Source organism: Pelodiscus sinensis, chromosome 1 (assembly GCF_052426305.1).
Source record: "Pelodiscus sinensis isolate ZL-2025 chromosome 1, ASM5242630v1, whole genome shotgun sequence".
Classification (NCBI taxonomy): Eukaryota; Metazoa; Chordata; order Testudines; family Trionychidae; genus Pelodiscus; species Pelodiscus sinensis.
The window spans coordinates 84,537,411-84,563,527 of NC_143052.1; the positions used below are offsets into that span (position 1 = coordinate 84,537,411).

A 26,117-nucleotide genomic window follows, 5' to 3' on the forward strand; every position below is an offset into this window, starting at 1 on the left:
AATGGGAATATTTCTTTGTATAAGATATGTGGCTCTTTTCTTAATCAAAATGTAGTTATTTACAATTTATTTTTCCCCACGGGGATAAAAAGAGATCTTTGTATTTCGCAAAAAGTATAGCACTAGTAAGTAAAGAGTTAAAGTGAAGGCAGGCTCACTGGTTTGTTGAGATCTGTCAGAGTCTGAGTGGCTGGCTACATATCTGTCTCAGGAACAATAGCTACCTGTATTCTGTACAGACTGCTGGGCAGGCACTAGCAATCTGGAAAAGGTCTGTCTCTGTTAGAGGTTTCTTAGTAAGAATTCTTAATGACAGTCCCACTTTTCACTGGGGAGGGAAAAAAAAATCCTGTCTTCTCTTTTGATGAAGGACAGAGCTTTGATCATTTTCGTTCAGCCTTGACTTGGCCTGAGATTTAGGTTCCCAGCTTAGAAGTCAGGAGTGTCTCTCTCTCTCTCTCTCTCTCTCTCACACTCTCACACACTCACACACACACACACACACACACACACACACACACACACACACACTAGTCTGTGCAGGCAGATTAGTGTCACAGCTGTAACTGAGGCACAGAGCAATAAACATAGCAGAACCAATCTCCATGGAGGCAAGAGGGGGCACTGGAGGTGACAACAATGAGAAGGATCTCTTCTTCTGACAAGTTTTAGGTAAGAGGGAATATTTATATATCACTCAAGTATTTTAAAACCTTCTAGATGAGTTAGAAATTGTTACGTTTAATATATGCCGCCTTATTCAAATATTTTATTTTACTGTTGTATCGAGGCTACTGCTAGCTTGTAAACCAGTAATTATAATGTTTTGTGTTACCAGAATGATTGCAGCAAATAGGCAAGGTTTCTTCTCCTGCACAGTAGCTATTACAATTGGTCTTTAATGAAGGTTTCTGCTACTGTTGAGAATTTTAAAATTCACCATGAATCTTCAGTTTAGGTAAGGTAAAATTATATTTAGCCGTAATATATACATGTATGCAATGAAATGGTGTGTTGCTGACAGTACCCATGCAATATTAAAACAGTGCTCCCTCAACCCTAATTTGTAATTATTTTTACACTGTTAACTGTACTGGGGTCAGAGAGTTTTAAAAATTAATGAGGTTCCCTGCTGAGTTCAAATAGTATTATCTACGTGAGCTGCTGCTGCAGAAGCCTGAAATTATTCCAGCATACTTTTAATGTAGGTATAACCTTCTGACTTTAATATATTGCTTTTGGAACACTTTCCTTCAAAGAGTAGCTTATACACTCTGTGATGAAAAGGGGACAACAATCCATTTTAACAATGAGAAGTTAAGCATGAGAAAAATGCCTTTTCCTGTAATGACAAGACGAGAAAATTTGATAGATTATGTTTAAATAACAATTGTTTTGATTATTACAGTTGTAATCATTGATATTGTACACTTGTTAAATGTTTACAAATAACTAATATTCCAAAGACTAGAAAAATAAAAAAAACCCAATGTTTCATGTAGAAATAGAAAATGAAAATATTAGTGAAGCAGGTTTAAAAGGGCAGGTAGAGTAACTTGGAATAAAGTGAAGCAACTACAGCATGAAAGCCGGTTATGATAAAGTAGAATAATGTGCCATTGTTTTCAATTAAATATTAACCACATAACTTTTCAACACTTAAAAAGGAATTTGCAATTGATCTTCAAATGGAGGGGGTGGAGGAATCTGTTTACCGTACAATTCCCATATAGAAATAACAAACTTTCAAATTGCAAGCTGGTTATATTGATTGTAATCTGCAGTACGTTGTTTAAATGGAGGTAAAATGGAAGGCAGTTTGAAGCTGAATATACAGTAATCAGCACTAAAGATTAATTTTATTCAGTTTCCCATTTACAAGACCGATTCTAAGCTTCCTCTGATATATTGTTATGTAAATATGGTGCAGCAAGGGAAAGTAGCACTATGGAGATTCAATTTACTTTGAAAGTTGTTCATTATAGAAGGGATGAATGTTATTTATTTGATGTGATTCAAAGGCTAGAAATGACTTTTTCATTGTGAAGCCTATTGTGATGGGTGCAGGGTGATCTAATCTTTTTAATTTTGGCTTTCACACCAGTGGAGATGAAAAGAGATCTGAGCTCATTTGTTGGTTGCTAAGTCCTACTGGAGGCCTAAGTACCATTCGTGGTTGCTATGGCCAATCTGACCTCAATCTATGCAGTTTTAGGGACTTAAGCAATCCTTTTTTATTTAGGAGCATGTACCTTGATTTATGTCCAAAATTGAGCCTGAATGTCTTTGTCTTCAAGTGATAAATGGTGGCATACAATTCATCAGTTCTTACAAGTAAACACGGCTGTCCCACTAAAAATATGTTTTGTTCTGAGTTAATGGTATGGAACAAGCCAGTCTCCACAAACAGCTATCTTTCATTGCAGAGAGCCACTGAAACTTGGAGCAAAGTGAAGGAAATTGGCATTCATCTTCTTACATTAGCATTTCATTTGTGCTATCTGATGATGAGACTCTGTGTAGATTGACAATGAAAGGCTAACATTCCATTTCCCTATCTGACTCTATAAAGGATAGATTCTGAATGCATTTATTCTGTAGAAATAGTAAAAAATCAGGAGTGCTTTCTCTGATATTGTTTGTCTGCCACTTCGTTATCACAAAGTCTTAAAGTACATCCAGTCAAATAAACTGTGACTTAGCACAAGGAAGTTTCTAGTTTCAGTGGTAGGCAGATGCCTTAAATTCACATAGTATCAGATTTTTGTTACTATCAGAAATGTTCTTCACATGTGATACTTAATGGTGCTTGTACCTTCATGGATTACAGAATCTCTTTCAAAAGAAACTACTGTGGTTAAGTGTTTATTGAATGCAGAGTGGGTTTGAGGAGATGACTAATAATATTTTTCTTATATTAAAATTACTGGTTTCATTTGTCATTTGCAGTATGCATGCTAGGCTAATGTGATAATGATCACAGATTAACAGAGGCAAAATCATTTGCTGTGTTTATAGCATACTTCACATACAGAGTAATGTTTCATAATACTTTTCTTTCAGTAATGAGTTAGCCAATTTAGTACAAAAATTATTATCACAGATTACTACTACTAGGGGGTGAGGGGAAACAAGCCAAATCAAGTGTTGTACCTGGCAGTTGACATTGTTAAAGAAAGCAAAACATAATCAGTAATTATACATTTTAAAGCTGGTTGTAGCGTTTGTGGCCATTTCTCTCTATCTTCATGTAATAACTTAAAATAAGATTTTCTGAAGAAAGTCATTTTTTTTAATATATTCCTCTTGTATAAGAAGTGTCAGGGGAAAAAATAACAGTTTACCTTAATGGAGGTAGACATGACTAAACCACAGCCAGTTGAGTTTGGAGCCCTGGTACACTATGGTCACTGGGGCCCTATGCCCTGCCATTTCACTTCATTTACTCAGATGTTAAACATGTTTGGGGGACTGTTGAGCATGAGACCCCAATACAATTGTCCCCCATTTTACCTCCTCTCGACAGCCCTAAGGAGGGCCCAAACAGATGCTACTTGAATAGAACTAAAATTAGTTCCCCAAACAATTTGAGATTTTCTTTTTAATAAATAGTGTCTATTGTCTTTAAAATATTGTTTTGAAAATCAAAATAGTGCATGTTGATCTTTTCATATTAGTAAGATCTGATGCATATTTATCTCAAGTTGTCAGTAACATAATAGCATAAGGGTTAGTGTTTTGATTGAACACGTTGAACTGAGCTACAAATAAGAATTTACTGCAATGGCAGAAAGTTTCTCACTAGAGTAGGCAGGTAAAATTGCCATTAGAATCAATGCTCAAAGAAATGGGATTTGCAAGGTGGAACTTTACAACACCATTGAGCTGTTTTTCAGCATTGGATTGATGATAGAATTTGGCAGGCCATTCCTGCTAGTGCTCCTTGGACCAGCTCTACCCTACATGATAAATTCGATTTAAGATACACAGCTCCAGCTATGGGAATTGTGTAGCTGGAGTCGATGTACCTTAAATTGATATTTTTTGGCATCCCCACTATGAGAGATCAATGGCAGAAACTTTCCCATTGCATGTTTTTATTCCTCTCAACTCTGGAGTAGACGGGGACATCATCAGAGTTTGATTTAGTAGGTCCTTACTAGCCCTGCTAAATTGAACCATGGAAGATCGATCTATGGAGCGTTGATCTTCCTATAACTATAGATAAGGCCTACGCATAGCACTGTGTTAGACCATCTTTACAATTAATTGCTAAGAGACAGGAAACCAAAAATACCCTGTTTAATTATTTTTAAGTCTAATCATAACACTCAGATATTCATTTATTGGATGTTTATAACTGTAAAAATCAGTATTGCATGGCTCAAAACCATCTTGCTGAAATGTTTACATTCCAACAACACAAGCGCAAAGACCTTAATGACATTTTGATGACTTTCACTTAACATGTAATAAAAGCAGAATGCAATGTAAAAACATAGCTTAAATAAGTAAGCTGTAATATTCTCATCTTCAAAAAGGAATGGGACATCATCCTTTCAGGTTTACAGTTTGCCTATGGTATTTCAGTATTCATAATCTTTTTTTAAAAAAGTAAAATACAGACAGTTCCATTGTCACCCTCCCAATGGAAACAGATTGCAGCATTTTCACTATTAATTCATTCTCCTGTGGCTAGGGCTTACTTGAATTTATGAACCAGGTTATGTTTATTTGGCATATGGTTTTAATATGTGTAGAAATGTCTTGATTTTTTACTTTGGAAATATAATGTAGTGTAGATATGTTTCAAAAGTGCAGAGAGTTGCAGGAAAATTGTTTTTAAACTTTATAAAATCATCACTACTCTGTTAATATAAGTTAATTGTTATTTTCTTTGGCTAGATTAACTGGTATATTAAGGGGCAGATTTTGAAGTCCTAAAACATACTGGAACATGTTAATTTTTGGCCTGGACTCTATTATGCTGTCATAGGATATTTTGTAGGTTATTGGATGGCTCAAGAGATTGGTATTTCACATGTAAATAAATGCTTGAACTTGACACTGGTTAGTGGTAAAGATTTATTACCATTTGGTAAATGCATGGCCACAGCATCACTAGTCTGGTTCTTGTCCCCCTCTTGTTTGCTGTATATCTTTGCCCCTTCACTAGTACAGGTGCTAGGTTTAATTTGACTTCCAAGTCAGGCCCACTGCTATTGCTACTCTTCTGTTCCTCAGAACAAACCCCTACTCTTAAGGTCCTCTGTGTAAAATATCCCACAGAGGATCTGACCGGTGCTCTAAGTGTGGTAATGAGGGTCTGGAAAATACAGTACGTGAAACATGTTATCAAAGACTGCATCATTATGTATACACACAAGAGGGCAGAACTGAGGTTGCATGGGCAGTGTTAATTCTGGCATTTCCTGGCATTTCCTATCATGAAAGATTGACTTCCCTTGATATTATTTTAATATCATTTTTGTTTTTTTTGTTTTTTACACACAGATGTACACACAGTGCAGCCAATTCACAGTTTCTAAGAGAATTCTAAATTTCAGTGTCATGAATTTTGTTCAAGTAAAATCTCAACTACATTGTTGTATTGTCAAGGTTGTTTGTGTTTTGTTTTCCTTTTTTTATCTCAACCCTCTCACTCTCTCATTGTCTCTTGGGCTCTCCATGCCTCAGTTTCTCTATATTTGGAATGGCAACAATGACATTAACCTCCTTTATTAAGTGCTTTGAGACCTACTGATGAAAAGTACTATATAAGAGGTAGGTATTAATATTATGTTGTAATACTCTTTGGTGAATCTGTGTCCCTGTCACACTAAATGTTTGTGTTGGGGAGGGGGTAGAATGTGAAAGCTGCTAGAATGATTTGGATAGGCATGCATTGGTGGTCCATGTCATTTATAAATTAAGTATATACAAAATTTTATTAGTAAAAAATCAGTTTGTGCATTGTGTAACACAGTACTGTAAATTTGCTCTAATTCTCCATCCTGTTCAATATGTGCTGGTGGTGACCAGGGACATGTTTGGTTAGTGACCTGCTGGATGATTTCTCAAGTATTGCATGACTGCTGATTATTCATACATCCCATGCTCTGAGGTTGTGCCTACAAAAGAAAAAAGAAATAATTCTGTTTGCCTTCTGAAGTTTAGAATTGTTTGATACAGAGATGTTCATCTTAAAAACTCCAGAATCCATCTGTGCTTAGCCCATAATTACTTAGCCTGAAGATATCTGCCACTGAAGATCTGCAAACTAAAATAAACTCCTTATAATGCTTTATGTCTTAAGACTGAAATTCACCTCCCCTTGCATAAAGGGTGCTTGCAATTCAGCCAATGCACATCCAGGTGCCTGCCCTCAAACTTCTGGTTGTCCAAGTTTCAGCAGCAGCACCCATCTTCTTGCTTTGTGTTCTCCTCCTTGAAAAGTATCTGATCAGATTTCTCCCCACACAGAGTACTGAGTTCATTTATCACATTAAAATGTAGAGCTATCCACAAATCAGTCTCTTGGATCAGAATTTCTTTCCCTGTTCTTACCTCATGTAGATAGAAGTATTTGATGTGCATTCAGTTATTTGCATACTTTCTATGCTATTCTACATTCAAGTTGTGGAAATACTAGTAAAATGGATTAGATGACATTTCCAGTGTCTTTTTTTTTTAAATCTCTTGTCGTTTTTTCTCCAGGCCATCAAGGCATTTCCTCCTTAGCTTCTTTTGCTCTTATCCTGTGTGCTGATCATGGCCGCATTGCTTTCAAACCTCTCCTCTAGAGAGTTAAGAGAAGTTTGCAGTTTTTCATTTCTCACTTGTAATTCCTGAAGCACTTCTGCTACAAAATAATCTTTATCTTTAATAGCAGTTGCCATCTTCCTCTGGGCCTGCAGCAGCAGAAAATGGCAGCAGTGTGCTCATTGCTGAGGGCATAGACTTGAATATAAAGAAATCTCTTTTCTCAGTTTTATGCATGCCTTTTGGCATTTTAAATGCTTGAATCTACCTCTTAGAATTTACACTATTCTGAGAGCAAAGGGAAGAGATCCCTTACCTGTAAAACATGTTTTTTCTCAGAGAAAGTCAGAGAGAGGATCTATCTTAGGTACTTATTTAGCCCCCATTACTGCAATATCTAAAGCTCCAGAACCTTTAATTTGTTTATCCTGACAACACTCCTGTCAAGTAGGGAAGTACTATTATCCCCATTTACCCTTACCATTGGACCATTCTTCTACTCTAGGACTAGTGAAAAGTAATAAATTGAAGTCCTCTGGTGACAGGACTTCCCAATGATACACCTGAAACCTGGCCCAAAAGGTGCCACCATTGAAATAAGAGGATAATTCAGACCGCATACTATTTGCTTATAAATGTTCCAACCAGTGTGTCACTGGTGCCAACTGTGATACAGACACTTCTCTGCTCAACAAAACTAAGATAAATTACTTTCACATCGAATACTAATTTATAAAGAGCCATCAAGTGGTGGCAACTTCCAGTCTTAAGCTGGTGACATGGGCCCCCATTTTGCAACTGATTTCCTTGGTGTTCTACATGGATCTGCATGTACATCTGCCTCTTCTCAGCTGTAGGGTTGGCACATTAGAGATTGAAGGATCTACCATCTGTCAGATAAGAGGCAGGGAGACCTACCTCCATTAGCACCATGATTTGTTTGAATGGGCCAAGTATGACCCTACTGCTAGAAAGAGAAGACAAATCTTCCTTACTTTTCACTCAAATGCACCAAAAGGTTGGTAAAATCTGCACTAGGGCTCACTTTACTCGCTTCTTCTAAATAGTTCCCAGACATTAATAATGGCTCCTCTTCCCTGAGGATTCCCAAAAGGATGGTTTTTGCTACCTCTTATTCAACACTGACTTTATGTAAGGACACCAGTAAGGATAGTGAGCCATACAGACTCCATTGCTATCAATAGGCAGACGATATCCTTTGACATTGTGTCAGTACAGATCTCCCCTGATAACACACTGCCTGAGAGAAAATGAGACCTGTGCCGAGAGTAAATGACTCAAGTTTAATCTCCATAAGGTGGAAGTGATGTTGGCTGGCAGAAGAAACCATTTCACTGGCTAAAACAGTGACCTCATTGATAGGTCTGCTCCCGCTTGATCAAAAAGATGCAGTCACTGCATCCTACTGTTTTCGTCGTTGCTTCAGAAATCTCAAGAGGGAACAGTGGCAAATCCGGCTGCTGTCTGCTTTTTACCTGCTATCACATTCTGTTGCTGATTTAATGACAGTGGCTCATATTTATCAGCTCAAGATTCTGCTTCCAAAATATATTCATCTTTGGGTCACCTTTAAAGGTTGCTGATGGAGAAAGCAGCAGATTGATCATCGGTGTGTAACTCCCAGCTCCCCAACACAAAAGCCATTCTGAAAAATTGACCACTGATACCTAATCACTGGGAAAAGTGTCTTAAATAGGGGTGCCTTCCTAGGGGTAAGTAATTTGGAGCAGCTAGATACTAGAGTAATGTGTGCTTTAGAAAAAATGTTTTAAGATAATACAAACACCTAGGAATGGCCAGACAATGAGATTGCTTGAGTGAGTGAATGTTCCTATGTCTCTTTCCATGACTGATCGCTGTTCTCTTTAGGGGGCGGGAGCAAGAGGTTTTTTAAAAATCCCCTTTCCTGTTGCTCTGTCTTGGGGAACCACAGCACAGCTGCCTTTATGGTGGCAGCCACCAAGCTATTGCATATCTGTCCCCTATGCTGTGAGTTTTGGAGGAGAGAAATGTGTCATCTCTTTGCTCTCCATCACTCACCCCACTTGGTTCCCGCAGCTCAGTGGGGAGCAGTGGAAGGGAAGGAGTAGCTGCTGTGCCAAGGCCTGAAGAGGTGCCCACTGTTCTGAGAGCCATCTTGACCCACTCTGCTCACATTAGTTGACCTCCTATCTGCACTGCCTCCCCTTGAGGAGGAGGCCGGCCATGCAGAATTTAAGAGACTGCAGCAGCCGTCATCCCCAGGGCTATGGCCAGGCCACATTTGGAAATGGTCAAATGTGCAAACTCCAGAACAGTCCTGGTGAGATCGGGAATGCTGCTGCTAAGGTTTCTATGGAAACAGAAGGGGATGATGGGAGCCAGCTGAGGCAGCTAACAAGAGCTCAGACTCAGCTGCTGGATGCTGATTTGATAATACGGACTTTTAAAAATAACCCTTTACCTTATTCCCCTACGTCCAATCTCTGTTTCCACAGAAAGGGATCAGAAAGGCAGTGGGTTGCCAACAGCAATGAATGAAAACTCTCACTTTCATCATCTGTCTGTCATGCGAGACCTGCAAATGCCAGTTTGCCACAACCAGCTGCAGGTTCATAAAGTGTGTTGTATTTGTAATTTTGGGAAAAAGAAGAAGAAAAAAGTGTGAAAGGCTTTTAAAGCTATTTTCCCATGCTATTTTTGCCCCTTTGTTGAATGGAATGACTTCAGGGATGGCATATTAGCTGTTTCCAGCCTTCTGATGTCACGCCAGAGACCAGCTCAGTTAGAATATTTTTCACAAATTTGTGAAATCTCTTCTTTTCCAATATGAGCATTTTACAAATAGAGCATAGATATAGATATACATTCTCAGAAGAAACCCAGATGTATCCATGCTCTTAACTGTGTATGTAGCTTGATGGAAAAGAAAAAATACGGTTAATTTGTTATTCCTTTTAATTTGTCTTATTCTTTTTCATCTTTGCTAATATTCTCCTTGCATTAGCATGTCTTAGTCTCTTAGCCCCAGTTTCATAGTGCTTCAAATTAATTTTTATATAGTTTTTCAAGTGATATATTATGTGAAGGTCACTAAATAATGATAAAAAAGATTTTTACTAAACCTTTGCTTAATTCTTCTGATTTTTTTTCTGTAAGATATGTTTACAGTAGAAGTAGTATAGGAAAACATAGTCCATATAAAATTTAAAAATTGACTCTAAATTCAATTCAGTGCTCATTTAGATCCATGAGAATCATGCACCTGCATGTGACATGGATGAATTAAGTGCAAAGGATGTTTTTAGTGTGGTAGATTGCTCCTATTATTATTTTGGTTGTTGACTGCTGTTAAATCCATTTTTATTTACTTTTAGAATAAGAGGGTCTGGATTAGATGATGATGTGAATTCCTAATGATCAGCCTATTTTAATAATTTAGTCATTTAAATAGAGCTTTTAAAGCAAAAGAGAGGGAAGTGTTTGTGAGAGAGAGAGAGAGAGAGAGAGAGAGAGAGAGATGTCTTTCTCTCCTCCACACAAAATACAATGGTGTCTTAGTGTTATGGTTATCATTGCATTGTCTACCAGTGCACACCCTAAAACAATGAAATAAGTAGCTAAGTGATGCAACATTTTGTCTTTGTGCCACTTTGCCAATTCACTTTTCAGCCTCAACTATCTCCTTTATAACAGCCATAGCCCATATATCTTTGGCTTCATCCGCTGCCTTTCTATGTGCCACAAATGCCATAGCACACAATTTCTGGGCCTCCAGGCTCCCCAAATTTCCACTCTTCCTATCCCCTTCTCACGCACATAGATTCTTGCTCACCCGACCTGTGGCCCTGTTGATGCCCAGAGACCATTCTTCTTCCCAGCCTGTTGGTTTAAATCCACAGCATAGGTGTCTACGAATAGGACTGGTGAGAAAATGTTGACCAAAATGAAAATAAATCCTTTAGGTTTTGTTGCTCAAAACAGACAGTGAAGCATGACAATTCTGTTAGTTAATTTTGGCCACGTTTAGTTATTTTCAGAGGAATAGGAATACATCTTTGTGTCTAGTTAAAAATACAACAGAAGTATCTATGATACAACATGATATGAGAGAGGGAGAAAGGAAGAAATGTTTGGAGATGGTGGCGACTCTCGTTATTTAAGTAGTTACTCAAAGTAATTTGAGAAAAATGCCAAAATTTCAAAAAGGAGCATTGAAAAATATTTCTCAAAAATTGTCATAGAAAATAGTTAGCCTCTAATGATTTATTGGGCCAAATTTAAAAATCTTCAGTGTATTCATGGATGTATGAAACAAAGGGATTTTAGTTCTGCTTTCAGTGCAAATTTCAACTCAACCTTTTTTGTGGAGACTCTGCCAATACTTCCAGTGATACAGATAATTTAACTTTTTATTTTTTGAATAAAAGCTTTGCATAAATAAAAGTACAGTTTTAATGTAATATTTTTTCAGTGTCTTTGCATTTATCAAAAAAGAAAAAATTGAGTTCTATTTACTATATTAATTTTACTTATCTATGATTTAATCTGTCTTCCTACTGTTGATTATAATATATTTAGCTATTACTATGCTTCCATTCTACATACTGATTTGTCCTCCCAGAGGCATGGAAAATTTGACATGCAGTTTTTGAAACATTGTACTTATGGCCGTGGAAAAGCTTCTAAAACTATAAACATCATTAGCTGCTAAATAGCATATCAGTTACTATAGTGTACTGTGTTTGCATACACACAGGTATGATTGTAGAGTATTAGGAATAAGATTGATTGTGTAGTGATAATCTACCTATTATGATAGGTGAAAGTACATCAAAATCGTACGATTTGTCTGCTTTAAAATAATCTTTACCAAAACTGCCACCGTGCACACAGTCCACAAAAGATCTTCCTTTTTATTTTGAGAAGGCCTTTCCTTTCTCAGAAGTGTTTGCATAAAACTGAAGGCAGCCTTATGAAAATATTTAAATCTACCTTTTCTCCAAAGTCTTTCAATAAGACTTAGACTTCTAAAATCCAGTTTTTAGCTGCCAAATTCCCATTGCTGGAGCATCTTGCCCTTAATGTTTATCACTCTTGGAAGTGGGATAAATACACTTAAGTCCCTTAATCACTTTTGAAAATTTAATTTCACTGACTTCTGCCCAGTTTACTTTCAAGGCCCCAGCAAAGTGCTAGTGATGGGACTAATGTCAGAGGAGATTGATAGAAGTACCAAAACATTTACAAACAAGGTCTGGTGATCTGTATATCTCTCCAGCTTTTCTTATATTAGCACTCATCACCATAATACCTGAGCACCCCCAGGAGTAAAGCTGCACACGTTTTTTTCTTCCTGTGTGACTAATTCCAACAAGGGTTTTAAAAGATATGCATTTATATATGTACAGTCAGCATATAAGGGTGCTATTGTAGTATAGTGCAAAGACATGAATTTTGAAATGCACCAAGACTAATGGCCATTCTTATTTTAGCCAGGAGTGGGCTCCTGTGAAAATTTTATCTTCCATGGATCTTAGCCTCTCTCCACCATTGTTCCAATGGAACATAGCCATCCTAGGAAGTAATGGTTCTGCTGAATGAGAGAAGAGGTCTTTTAGATTTCTAGAATGAATCCCATGCATCCTTCTACATAATTTCAATTGTGCAGGAGCCATATAGAGTGCTATAAATATGGTAATCAGTCAGGCTCTGTAACTCTGCTGAGGTGGCTGTCTAAGGCTAGAGTCCACTATTTATTACAGAATCATTGGTGTTGGAGATGGAAACAAACCTATTAGGTGGCCTATTCCAATTCCTGCTGACAATGTATTTTAATACATTTCTTAACATGTAGTTTTTAATATCTCCAAAAATGTCAATTTTACAGCAACCCATTGTCCTGATACAAGTTCTTTGTATTCAATCTTAATTTTCCCTTTCTTCATTTCATTATCACTAGTTACACCTCTTTTTACCACCCTACATAATTTTTCTCTAATCTTTTAGTGCTGAATCCCTTCAAATATTTGCAGACTATTTGGTCTGTTCAATTGTCATTTAGACAAATGATGCATATTTAACTCTTAGTCTTTCCTTATAAATTAAACCTTCCAGTCAATTTCTTTGTTTCTTTCTGCACTCCTTCCTGAGGGAGGAAGGTGTGTGTGGGGTGGGGGGGGGGGGGGGGGGGGGTTGGGCGGATACTTTGCTTCTGTGGAGGAAATATCGCTTCCAACTCAGTCCTTGACGCTCATGGTGTCTCTGGGGCCCACATAGAAGGAATTGGTTTGAGGCAGGATAGAAGTCTGAATTATTTTAAAGCAGAAAAAACAAATGACAGGTAAAATAATCATAGCTAATTAGGAATTCCAACAACTACAGTTACTATAGTTAATTTGGTTAAACTAATATCTAATATATGTCAGTCAACTCAGGAAAAATTGCATAGCCCCATGCCCCAAAGAAATTCTTCAGTCGGCGGCTCTTTCATGTGGATTTGGTTAGGGGGAAATCAAGAAGTTGATTCCCCACCTATATGATAAAGTGGGGAACGAGGCATACTAGGAAATGGATGAGATCCTCAAATTCCTCACATCATAGGCTTTCAGAGGCACCATACACCACTGGTGGCAGGAGGCCCTGTCAGTTCCTTTCTCCCCATTCCACTTGAACTGCATGCATTTTTTTAAAGTAACACACCAAAAGAACTGACAGTCTCCTCAGTTTTCCCCACTTTGTGAGGAGAAAATGCACAGACTTGAGTGTGAGGTAATATCGATCATAAAGCCAGAATTCCTTATATGAGATCATTCCCTGAACATCTTCGCAGCTCTCAATCATAGTGTGGATTTGATTTATTTATTTGCCATTACGTAGTCTATCTCCTGTATAGGTCAGACTGGCTCACAAGTGGCATAGACAGATTTCTAGATCTAATGTGTCCAAATAGTGTGTGCATCTTCTATGATGGATTAAATCCTTACAAATAACAAGTTAAAAGCTGCCTGGTTTGTTTTGCTTCATTGTGTAGCTGATTCTGTACTTGCTTTTTTTCCCTCGGTAAGGGTGATGGGTTTTTTGATACACGATACAAAAAATACTAGCAACCTCTCTATAAATCTTCTCAGAAAAAAGTACTTTATAGTAAATAGACTGTGGGTTTTACTCCATTTTTCCAGACAATATCAAATACTGTATTGTACTAGAAATGTACTACTTATTAAGCAACTGCAAACGATTACTAGTCTAATTTGAAAAAAGAGAAACAAAAATATTTTTGCTCTTGAGTATCCAGTGAAGAGTCATTATGATTTCACACTGATACTTATTCAGTCATATACATATGTCTTGAAATCAGATTCCAATATCTTCAGGCCTAGATGACTACATTTCTGCTACTAAGTTCATACATATTTAGCCCACCTTAAAGACCAAAGTTTATCCTGATTTTTGGAAGTGCTGAACATTCTGCAGCTCCCATAAACTGTCGCGGGAGCTGAAGGGTGCTCAGTGCCTGTAAAAATTATGTAGGTGCTGGAAGCACTGTTACTGCATCTTGGACTGATAGTATAGATCCTCTGTGTCTGTGCTGAATCCTACTGATGTCACTGGAACTCTTGTTTGGGCCTGGGAGTCTATAATAGAAGGTTCCCAAATCAGAAATGGGCCCAAACTATAGATTTAGACCCTCAACTTTAGGCACCCATGGTTAAAAAGGTTGGTCTGAGTCTCTTGGTAGATTCACACTGTTACATGTTCATCACAGTTGGCTTTGCTTTCTGTTATGGAGGTGGAAGATAACACTAAAATAATCCATGTTAGAACAACTACTAAGTGGAACCAAACAATAAAGGTGGTTGTTATTTTGTCAGGAGGGGGGAGTCAGATATTCCTTCAGTATATTCTATTATTTTAAAGATATTTTGGAAGAAATACTCACAGTAGAAATTTTGTATCTGTTCTATAAATTGTTGATAAATGGCAATCATATAAATCCTTTAAAAAATTATTATAGCATACCTAGAGCAGGTATTTTTACATTTATAATAATGTGTTGGCTGAAAAATCCTCCATGGTAGTCCTGCTGCTACTAAGGCATACCAATAATACTGCCAAAATATGATTAACCTCTTCAGTTTGCTGAGATAAAAACAAGTAAATGAATGTGTTTTCATCCATTCTTATATCATATGTCCCTAGTGAAAAATGTTACATTTTACCAACATATTTAAATAGGAACTTAGAATGCACTAGAGTAACATTAGAAAGAGTATATTGTCTGCGTGTGAATGTGTTTAATTAACAATATTGGAGAAAACAGATGGTTTATTTGCTTTTTTCTTTAGATGTTCCAATCCCTCTAAAATGTTTGATAGAAATTTAAATAGTTTTGAAATGTGGTCTGTTCACTACAAAATGCTAATTTTGTAGGTTTGGGGAACTGTATTTCGTGTTACCTTTTACCAGCGGTAATTCTGCTTTTGGCACTGTGCTAGGGCACTCAACACTCACGAAAATATAAATCCAAGTTTACTTTCAGGTTTTGGGGCTCATACACATCTTAAATTCAAGGGATATAAGTGTATACACATCAAAACTGAAATAATGGTTTGCATAAATCCTTGAGAAACAAAACAACTGACTTCTGCATAGCTCTTTCTTACTCTAGCATTGGGCTTATGTCAGTAGGTTGGACACCATCAAATGAAACATCATCCACCATTTGGAAACATTTTTCAGTTTGAACAACCTTTATATTATGTGTAAGCTAATTTTTGAGTGTGAATTTTCCCCAAGTTACCAGTTTATAACGTTGGGAATCGTGCACTGAGTAAAAATTATTTCAGTATTAAATGAGTGCAACTTCATTCAAGTCAATGGAGTTATTTCTCTTTACTCCTGTGTTGAATTTGGGCCTAAATCTGCTTTGACTTGTTAAAATGTAGAGTATTTCTGTTGAATTTAATAGAATTACTATGAAATTACTTGGGCACCAATGCAAAGGTCTGCCATAAGTATTTTACTGATATTAAATGGGGAGGAGTTATGACTCTTTTTCAAAGGCCCAGTAAATAAGGATGTAATTTTTCTCATTTCTGATCTCAGTGTTGAGACATGAATGCACTTGCTGTAATCAGTGACCAGTAACCTGAAAAATGCTAGTACTGCTATGACTTGAATACCACAATATGGTATTCTGACATCATATCACCACTGTGTATCTGTTTGTAATGCAGGTTTAAGTGAATGTGACTCTGAAAATATATAAGATATAAGCTTGTCTTACATACCACCAGGTATTCTATTCTTCAAAATACTGCTGTCTGCCTGTGAGAATAACTCTCTCAAAAGAAATGAGTGTTGGTCAAAAATAGAGAAAAATGCTCACACACCATAGGTCTTTTGTATTCTGTAGTTCTTTCCAGGTGTATTGAAACCAGTTTTGGTATCTGTTACAGTTGACCTTTGATAGAATAATTTAGATGAGTGAGCCATGTAGCCAAAGGGGAACTGTCTGGTCACATGCATTTTTAAACATCTGCAAACTGAATCAAAGATCAGAATGCAAAATTTAGGACTAGGAGATACCTGTAAATTTGTTATACTCTCTTCAGGATGGAGGGTGGGGGACAATCTGAGCCTATTATTATTTGAGCTACATTATTTTGAATACTATGTTTTCTGCACTGAAATTTGTTTTTGATACTCCAGTGTTTGCCAGTGCACTGTTCTGGTAGGAGCTGGCTGGGGTGCTCCACTGCAGGAGGCGGCACAGTGTGCTCCTAGCCAGGCTCCCAGGGCTCTCTTGTAGCAACAGGCAGGTAAAAGGGGCTGGCTGGGGGTTGCCCCACATCAGTCGGGACTTCCTCAGCCCTGGGACCCCCCATAGGGTGCCCTTTAGGGAGGGCAAGGGGAAGCTCCTCCCTCCCATTCCTACCAATGCTGCTTATTGCTTGCTGTTCTCCTTCTATCACTGTCAAGGAGTGACAGAAAAGCACACCACATCCCTGCATGCCTCACCCTCCTGACCACTGCAGGGAGGGAGCAGAGGAGTTGAGTGACCCATGCTGTGTGCTTTCCTGTCACTTCTTGAGAGTGAGGAAAGGGATCAGCAAGCAAAGTCTGTAGGAATACCTCCCTGACGTCCCTAGAGAGTGCCCTTGGACCCCTGTACTCCCCCACACATCCAGCCCCCTGCCCTGATTACTGCACCCTCCCACACCCAACCCTCTGCTTTGAGTCCCCCTAGGCCTCCAGACCCAATTCTTGCACCCCTCCACATCTGCCTTAAGCATCTCCTCACAGCCCCAACTCTGACCGAGTCCTGACTCTTGCATTCCCCTGCCCTGAGCCCCCCCTTACAGTATCTGTAAGAAATGTAAGTTATTTTCACCCCTGATTTTCAGTGACTTAAAAAATAGGTAAAATTAGAAAGTTTAGCAAGCATGTGGCATTAAGATCTGAAAACTTTGCTTTCTCAGCTAAAGTAAATTTTGTTTTACCTTTTCATGTAGACTCATGGGAATTTTAGAAATTATGTGTTCTATAACTTCCATTTCTAGGGTTATAAAAGAATATATATATTTAGTTTTAGTTCATATTTGTCAAAATCTTTAGAATGGTAGTTGATAGATGTTGTGTAACAGAATAGTGTTTGGCCATGTTTTAAGTGTAAATAGCATTCTTCTAATAATCTCATTGTTTTAATAGAATAGTAAGATCCCAATAGAACTATTTAGAAGAAGAACAGGAGTTAAAAATCCAGGTTCTGTTACTTTCTCACTTTGTGACATTGGGCAAGTCAGTTACCTCTCTTTACGATATAGATAGTAATTGCTTCCCAGCTCTCGGGAGTGTTATGAGAATTAATTAGCTAATATTTATGTAGCACTTTGAAGATATAAAGCTAAGATGTATAAGTGCTAATTATTTTAAAATTGATTGAATATTCTGTGATTTATTTACATAATATCAGCTCTCTATTTAGCATATAATAATTTTTGAAATTCTTTTCTAGTTTATTTTAATGCATACCTTTCTTTAGAAGTAGCTGCTAGGAGACTGGCATTTCAGCATAACATTGATTATTCATCAATTATTATTGAAGGGAAATGCTTAGCAGTGTAAGCATTACTTTTGAACTACCTAAATTTCCTGCAACCGCGAATTTAAATCCCAGAAGGAACTATTCTGTCTTTCATCCTTCCATGGTGTGTCATATGAACTTTATTCAGTTTTCTTTGTGATGAGTATCTGGGTAAAGGCCTTCATAAACCAATGTGCTAGCTGGTAGGTTGTGACATGAAAAACCCCATGGCTGTTTTCAAAACAGTAGGGCTGCGTCTAGACTGGCATGATTTTCCGGAAATACTTTTAACGGAAAAACTTTTCCGTTAAAAGTATTTCCGGAAAAGTGTGTCTAGATTGGCAAGTGCCTTTGCGCAAAAGATTTGCTTTTGTGCAAAAGCATCCGTGGCCAGTCTAGACGCGATTTTGCGCAAGAAAGCCCCGATCGCCATTTTAGCCATCGGGGCTTTTTTGCTCAAAACAATTCTTCCCTGTCTATACTGGCCCTCTTATGCAAGTATTCTTGCACAAGAGGGCTTTTTCCCGAGTGGGAGCGGGAAAGTATTTTGCGCAAGAAGCACTGATTTTGTACATTACAAAGTCAGTGCTCTTGTGCAAATTCAAGCAGCCAGTGTAGACAGCTGGCAAGTTTTTGCCCAAAAGCAGCTGCTTTTGCGCAAAATCTTGCCAGTCTAGACGCACCCTAGATGTTTGCTTTTGGCCAAAATTCTACTACTTCTTTCACAATGCCTTTGCAAGCTAGCCCGCTGCACTGCCATCGACCACCCTAAATGTGCTTGTGCAATGCCAACAGGCAGAACCAAACCTAGGACCTCTGTAGCTTCATTCATGAGCCTCTATAGTTTGAGCTAAAAGCCAACTTCCTCTTAGCTAAGGCTGTAGAGCACACTCATTTGCTTTCTCTCCCTCTGTAAATGCTCTAAGTGCCACTACATGGGACAGTGAACCACACCCAGCAGGTGTGAGGGTTACAGTTGCATTTCAGCATTCAGGCGATTCCTGTATGCTATAGTTTCCATGACACTTCGCAATTCTTTAGCATGAAAGATCCTGTAGGAATGAAAGACACTGAGCATTAATCAAATGTAAGATGATAATCAACATTTAAGGAAATGGCAATCTTCAAAAGACCCATGTTCAAAACTCAGCCCCTTCCTGGCATTTGGCTTGTAAACTCCAGTTCTAACCATTTTTCTATGAAGTTTGCTCAGTCCCAGACCCTAGCTTCCTCTGCTCTTCCCTTAATAGCCAGGGATGCAGGTAGCTACATCTGCCACAATGAGTCATTAACCTCAATTAGCATTTCTCAGCAGGGTTCCAGCATCTACTGACAAGGTGGGTCTCTAGAGCTATCAAGATACACCATTAGATATCACAGTAATCACTTCTCCCCAGCATAAAAGAAAATGGAATAGAATGAGCTATCCTATCAAAGAAAAATTTCCTAAGTGTTCCCCTTCCCGGGATAACATCTCTGCGTCTGAAGTGGAGGTGAGAGGGTGGGTCATGGAGGCAGTGACAGCCATATCTAAAATGTAAGGTAGCTCAGTGTAATTTCCCTCATTATTACCAGCTATAATGATAAGGTACTTTGGGAAGTTGTGGATCTGATTGACCAAAGCTATAAACTTTTCTGCCTTGTTTATCTGGGGGAAGATTCACAAAATATTTAGTGTCCTAACATTGAAGTACAACATCATGACAGCGGCGAGGAGTCCTGTGGCACCTTATAGACTAACTGAAGTGTAGGAGCATAAGCTTTCGTGGGCAAAGACCCACTTCATCAGATGCATCTGACGAAGTGGGTCTTTGCCCACGAAAGCTTATGCTCCTGCACTTCAGTTAGTCTATAAGGTGCCACAGGACTCCTCGCCGCTTTTGCAGATTCAGACTAACACGGCTACCCCTCTGATACTTAACATCATGACAGAAGTTTCAGGAGGTAGCCGAGTTAGTTTGTACAGAAAAAAACAACAAATGGTCTGATGGCACTTTATAGACTAACAAAACATGGAGATGGTATCATGAGCTTTCGTGGGCACAGCCCACTTCGATTCTTATCTGCTTCGTTTTAACTACCCAATCTTCAGATACTCACTGATTCCCTTCCCCCCTCTATTTTCTATACCTTCTGCTCCCTGTCTCTCATCCCCCTCCTTTTTTCCTTCCACCCCCCCTCCCTCATTCTGTCCTATTTATTTTGGGTCTGCACATCCTAAATTCAGAATTCCGGTCATCTGAAGAAGTGGTCTGTGCCCACAAAAGCTCATGATACCATCTACATGTTTTGTTAGTCTATAAAGTGCTACCAGGCCATTTGTTGTTAACATCATGACAGTTTTCCCAATCAATTTAGACATCATAGCTAGGCTAGGAACTGTGGATACAATCTCTTTCCCCCTGTGCCATCCCCTATCTGTGGCATGGAAATCTTCTGTCTTTTGCAGTTGTCAGTTTGTGTTGGTAGGAACCTCTCATAGATCTAAAGGGAGGTAAATTTTTAGCTCTGCACCTCAAAACAGAAAATCGAAGAACATAGATCAGATTGGAAGTAAAGCTTACTTTTCAGCCATGCTATTTATAGAGATGGGAATCAAGATTTGGTGTATCACAAAACCTCTTTCCAGACAGGGTTCAGGAGCAAATTATGTGTTCTTTTCCTAGTTGTTGTGGAAACTGTTTAAAGACCAACAACTCTAACAAAAAATATATTTAAAAAAAGCAAGAAAAAAATTATTCACATGATTTTGCTCTCCACTGCCTTTTGCTGATACTCATTCAGAGAACCCTTAATTCTGAATGAGTGGGAATCTATTTTGAAGGGTATTTATAAGGGAGTGTGAATAGCCTGTAATTGTCCTCTGCACATCATAGCATTCTAGCACTCCTTTCAGAAGGGAGCTGATGCTTCGGTAACCTGTTTTATCATTATTCACATCTTGCCTTTAAAAGGAACTGATGACTAAAGCAGGAAGGAGTGCAAATGCACTTCCATTGCAATGCCTGGCAAAGCCTAATGCAATCAGAGCTACATAATGTTGAGCTTATGAGATTCCCACCGTGGCTTTGTTGTAGGCATTTTGAAGGCATGTGTGGGTGATCATTTTTGATGCATTGTCTCAAAGAACAACAATTACAGTTAATATTCTTTCAGAATGGTGACTTTTGCAATGACATCAGCAGTGTTGCATCATATGGTAAGCTGTTTAGCATTTTGAAACTTGTAATGTGTCCGAGATTTAAATTGATGATAAAATGAAGAATAATTTAATCTATCATTTGAAATGAAGCAACACTCTTTCCAGCAACAATGAAGCAAGAAAGTAACAAATATCATGAGCTTAACTCACAATATAAAAATATTTCAGAAGGGTAGCTGAGTTAAGTCTGTAACAAGAAAAACTAAAAAAACAACAGTCTAGTAGCACTTTAAATACTAACAAAACATGTAGATGGTATGAGCTTTTGTGGGCACAACCCACTTCATCTGAAGAAGTGGGCTGTGCCTATGAAAGCTCACGATACCATCTACATGTTTTGTTAGTCTTTAAAGTGCAAATATAAAAATAAAAGGGCACACATTAAATGGTTTACAAACTGGCTAACTGAAAAGTCTCAGAATATAATTTCCTAATACAGAGTAAACTGAATCATATGACAAACTAGGCTTTGCAAAAAATGTGCATTTTAATACACCTAAATGTAAACGTATACATCTAGGAACAAATAATTTAGGTGATACTTATAAAGTGGGAGCATCTGTCATGCAAAATGGTAACTGCAAAATAGAGTTACAGACTAACACGGCTATCACTCTGAATCTTTTGAAAAATAGGAGTCGTAGCATGGGGCATAATCAGTAGAACATGAGCGTCCATTGTAATGCCATAGCCCCAAGGCCAATGAGTTTCTTGGATGCATAAACAGGGAAATGCCAGGAAGGTGTAGAGAAATTGTGTTATCTGATTGACACCTGTGTGACTGCTGCTGAAATACTTTGTCCAGTTCTGGTGTCCACAATTCTCAAAGGACATCAATGTATTGGAGAGGTTTCAGAGAAGGGCTATGAGAGTGAATAAAAGATTAGGACACATGTCTTCTAGTGATAATCAAGGAGCTCAATCTATTTAGTTTAACAATGAAGAGGTTAAGAGAAGGACTAATTATAATCTAAGTAACTGAATGGGGAACACACATTTAATTATGGGTACTTCAGTCCAGTAAAGAAGGGTATCATAAACCAATGGTTGGATGCTTAAGCTATGCAAATTCAGGCTTGATATAAGGTGTACATTTTAATGGAGGTAATAATTAATCATTGGAATAATTTACCAAGTGTCATGGTGGCTTTTCCATCACTGACAATTTTAAAAATCAAAATTGAATGTTTTTCTGAAAGATAGCTGCTGAGAATTATTTTGGGGAAGTTCTATGCCCTGTGTTATACAAAAGGTCAGGTGATATCTTCACAGAAGTCCCTTCTGGCCTTAGAATCTATTAATATGTGGATCTGTATCTGGCAGGATAGCTGTTCTTCTGGGTTTATGTCTGTCACGTCTTAATACGGGACTTGTCACACAATAACATGAGCTGTGTCATTTCAAACTAGGATGTCACATATATTGTAGAAAACAACCTTTATGCTTTCTCTCTCTCAGGAGTTGCTGACAGAGCAGCAAAGTTACCAGAAATCATCTTTCTCTCACATTGCATTTTCATTCTGCAGATACTATAGGCTTATTGAACAATCCCTCGACCCTTCTGTAGTGAGTCTGCTTTGTGCAGAATGGCTGCAGGGAAACTATTCAGATATCCCAGTAGAACACTACACCAAGTGGAACAAATTCCTTTGGGATTTAATTCAGGTGTGTGAAAAATGATGGGACAATAGCTCATTATTTGTTTTACACTCATGTTTGACAAGTACAATGGGGGGAGTATTCCAGTGATGATTGCCATTGAAAAATGTGCCATTGTATACAATAATGGTAATAGTTACACTCTCTCTGAAAATAGCTTAATCCTGAGTTTAAAGGGGCACTGTTAACCTTACATTTTTGAAATGTGAATTTTTCTGACAGAGCATGTTAATTAGTATGTACTGGAATATTTCAAAATCCCTTTAATTTATAAGGGTTTCTTTTGCTCCCAGTAGATGTTTAGAACCAGAACTAGAACTCCCAACAGCAACATCAAAATGCTCTGATCCACTATGCCCTATTCCTTTTTTTTTTTCTCTGCACACACCTGTATGTTGCCCCTTAGTTTCAGTTTCCCTTTCAGCTTTGCTGCTGTCCGTATTGGTAAGTGCCCTCTTTAAGAGCCTGGTGAGAGGTTAGCAAGAGAGCAGTGGCTATGATTATATGTCAAAGTATACAAGCAGGAAAAGTAGAGAAAATATTGTTTCTCTTGCAATAATCTCAGAGGCCAGTTGTGTCAGTTATAGCTAGAGTATTGCTAAGGCCAAATTGTGAGTCGAGCCTCAAAAAGCTTTTGAGATGAAACTTTAAAAACATAATAAGGACATCACAAAATATATTTGCCTTCTGAGCCCTTGGGATTCACTTGTATGATGTTTTTAAACGTTTTTTGCAACCATGAAGACTAACATAGGAATGGCCATACTGGTCAGACTAAAGGCCCATCTAGCCCAGTATCCTGTCTTCTGATGGAGGCCAATGCTAGATGCCGCAGAGGGAATGAACAGAACAGCTAATCATTAAGTGATCCCTCCTCTGTCGCCCATTCCCTGCTTCCGACAAACAGAAGCTAGGGACATTGTCCCTGTCCATACAGTTCTTCTTTGATCCCTGTTATGTTATTTAAAAATAATGATCATGACTGTTTAGATTCTCTGACCGTCACTTGATTACAGGAGCTGTATGTTTAAGAAAAATGCCAAATATAACAAGATTCAGTATAATATTGTGAGTCTCTGCAACACTGGAAACAGTTTTTTCAGAGGCGAATCTGGGATGGTATTTTCAGAAGCCTGCTTGGTGGTGGTCTAACACTGCTTCCACTTAAAGTCAATGAGAATTCTCCCATTGAGTTTAATGAGAGGAGAGAAAGGTCACTAATAAGTACCCAGGATTTTCAGTTTTACAGTGTCTCTTCTACAATTCTTTTTTGGTCGCCTTTCAGAGAAACACCTGCACACACATTCCCTTTTAGTAGTTTTTTTTATGATTTGTACATGAGATTTTATTATTAATTTAATGTGGCTACTTAGCAACTCTAGAATGTGACATCCTCCAGCCACAGATGTGAGTCAGAGAAAAAAAATTGGCAAATTTCCCTACCGTACTTTGCTAGTGAACCTCCTCAGATATGATGTAGGACAGGCATTAGAGTGGAGAGAGACTCTAGAGTGTCTATTCTGTTGTAGTTCCTTGCTGAAACTCTCTACAAGGGTGACACCAATTTTATGGTGGAGATACGTGTTCAGTGATGAATGGAGGCATCTGGCTAGTTTTTCACTACACATCCCCATCAAATAATAAATATTTGGTCACCATCACCATTGGCCTTGATCTCATTCCAACCTGGAGTCTGCAAGCTATTGAGGGCTCATTTCTATTAAGTGTTGAGCCTGCTTAACTTCCATTTAAATCAGCAGATGTGAGGAGTGGGCACCTCAAAGGAAAGCTTGTAGGATCAAGACCTAAATCCCATTACCTCTTCTCTAAGCCTTCCATTCCCTGCTAGTGTTCTTTAATATTTTTTTTATTAACAAGATTAGCATGAATGGGCGGCAATATTGGATTTTTAGGCTTTTCTTTCCCTTGTGTATACAGTGTTCTTGAAGAACCAAGGAAGGGAGAATGATGTTCTCTTGAATGTAAATATACATTCTAAAAGTGTCTCCTTGTCTTTAGGATATAATTAGATTTCGGTGTTTTACTTTTCATCTATATTTCTTTTGTGTTCCTCCTACATTAAGAGGTTTACTTTGTGTTGATATTATATCAGTTCTTTGAACACTAAGCAAGTGATTATCAGGCCAATTGTGTGATACAACATGAGATAAGAGATTTAGATAATTATGATAAATGAGATAATCTGAGCCAATATAAAACATTTGAGGTGTTTGCTTAAAATGAAGCCCGAGTTTTTATACTTTGTCGTCATATTCAAAGTGTTTTGCATAAGTAACACATTCAGAATTTAAACAACAAACATTTTATTTATTTTGTCTATTTTCAATAAATTCTAAGATTATTAAACATGTTATTTTGTGATAAAGTAAGTGACATTGATTTAATGCATACATGTTATTTGTTGTATGTTGTTGAATAGGAAGCACGGGATCTTTATACAGGTACGATAAAGAAATAAACATTGGACTACGTCATATAGTTTCTGGAGAACAAAAGAGGTTTTGCAGTAAAAGGTAAGTAAAGAAAATGTTAATCTTTTTCATGCCAGAGGAAATAAAATACAAATTACAATTTAAATTTTCTTAGAATACTGACCAGGTTTGTTTGAAACTATACTATTTCTTTTTTGTTCTCGTAAATTACTCACATTGTAATTAATTGTGAGTTTTCCCACTTTGGTGGCCAACCCACATTTAAAAAAAATCTTTTAAAGTTTACCTAAAATTAATTTTTAATATTTTTTTGCTTTATTTAGTTCTTGGGTGTTTTACCTTTTTGTATGTCTACATAAATTTCTAAACCCAATATCATTACTAAATGAAAAATGAAAACATTTTGTTTTTAACACATCAAATGAAATAATTAGACTTCTTTTTAAAATAATTTTCTACTGAGACTAGTCATCAAATCTATCCTGAATTTGTGAAACCACATTTTTGGCAAATGAAGTAGTCATCTAAAAATTTTTGCCCAGCTCTGATTATAATGCATTTCATGAAAGCTAAATGGGACAAAAAACTTGTACACATTTTCTACCAAGTAGTTTTTTTTTTTAAGATTATCTGAGGTTCGCCAATGTTTTAATTTTTTCCAATAATTCTTCCACTCCTAATAAAAATAATTTGGTACAAAAATGTAGTTTCTGCATACATTTTTCCCTCTAGTTTCCTACTAATTTGTTTGGATATTATGCGGAATATAACGTCATCTTTTTAGCTCTCTGAAAATACTAATAGAGATACATTTGTCTGCCACAAAAGTGTAAATCATGCACAATATTAGTTGGAGAACATTTTATACATCACTCATCCTATTATAAACAAGAAACAATTCAATTTCCTTACAAGTTGGAGGCTGATTTGGTTCAGTTACATACAGATGAAA

General features: G+C 37.6%; 1 long non-coding RNA gene across 1 annotated transcript in view; it reads left to right on the plus strand.

The window, feature by feature from the left end:
* Nucleotides 1-217: 217 nt before the first annotated feature.
* LOC102452623 (uncharacterized) overlaps nt 218-26,117 on the plus strand; it is a 74,739-nt gene continuing 48,839 nt past the window's right edge. The window contains exons 1-2 of the long non-coding RNA XR_016350251.1: nt 218-672; nt 25,153-25,246. This is a non-coding gene — a long non-coding RNA (uncharacterized LOC102452623). The remainder of the gene's footprint in view (nt 673-25,152; nt 25,247-26,117) is intronic.